At 47.7% G+C, this 1,016-nt stretch overlaps 1 pseudogene; it reads left to right on the forward strand.

Annotated features, from left to right (window-relative positions):
• The first annotated feature begins 241 nt into the window (after window positions 1-241).
• On the forward strand, window positions 242-580 carry LOC102760840 (annotated as a pseudogene).
• Window positions 581-1,016: the final 436 nt, after the last annotated feature.

Consider the following 1,016-nt stretch of genomic DNA (forward strand, 5'->3'; position numbering starts at 1 on the left):
TTAAGTATGTTTTGTAGAGTTTGTTCTATGAGAGAGATCTAAACCAAAAAAAGAGAAAAGTTGAGATTTATAAATTTGCAACATAAACCAAAGGCAACCACAAACAACCTTAAAAACCATAAAGATAAAAGCCGAGGTAAAATGCGTTTGGAGATTACATCCCCTGTCTTCGATGCCAGGACCAAAGTAGCGAGAGGCTCTGAGAAGCTGTGGCTGTTGCTCCTTGGACCACGGAGGCGTCATGGCAGAGCTCCCTGTGAAGGTGCACCTCACCAAGCACCCCTTTCGCCTGAGGATCCATGCGCACTCGGTGTACGAGGACGAGGACCATCGCACGTGGTTACATCTAGTCATAAACAGAAGAGGTGTCCTGCAAGTACGGTTGCGCCAGGAAGACATTCCCAGTGAGGTTATCGGACTCAACACCATCGCGCTGACCACGAGCAGCATGCCTTCTATGTGGAGGCTACACACTGGAGGCCAGTACGTGGACAACAGGTGCAGGTTCTGGCGCATCGCGCACCACGTCAAGGAGAATGGCGTGGAGGAAATGATACTTCAGCTGATGGAAGACACGTAGGACATATGCTGGGGTCCCTGGATCTTGTCAGCCTGAGCACCAGTCCTGCTGGCATGCCGGTGGGATGTGTATAGTTCTGTTCACCTTCTTAATAAGCTCTTTTGTTCTATCTGCCACACCCTGGGTGCTAGAGCACGTCTTTCTCTCTCTCTTTCTCTCTCTCTCTATCTCTCTCTCTCACTCTCTCCCTCTCTTTCTTCTTGTTCTTCTTGTTCTTGTTCTTGTTCTTCTTCTTCTTCTTCTTCTTCTTCTTCTTCGTCTTCTTCTTCTTCTTCTGCTTCTCCTTTCTCTCATGTCTGTCTTCTTGTCTCTCTGTCTCTCTCTGTCTCTCTCCCTCTCTCTCAAATCAATAAAAGGATTTTGAGTCAAGCTGGTGTTTCTCAGTGGTTGAGGGATGACTTATGAACCCGGAGGTCAAGGTTCAATTCCTGGTACA

The sequence above is a fragment of the Myotis davidii genome, unplaced genomic scaffold (genome assembly GCF_000327345.1).
Source record: "Myotis davidii unplaced genomic scaffold, ASM32734v1 scaffold340, whole genome shotgun sequence".
NCBI lineage: Eukaryota > Metazoa > Chordata > Mammalia > Chiroptera > Vespertilionidae > Myotis > Myotis davidii.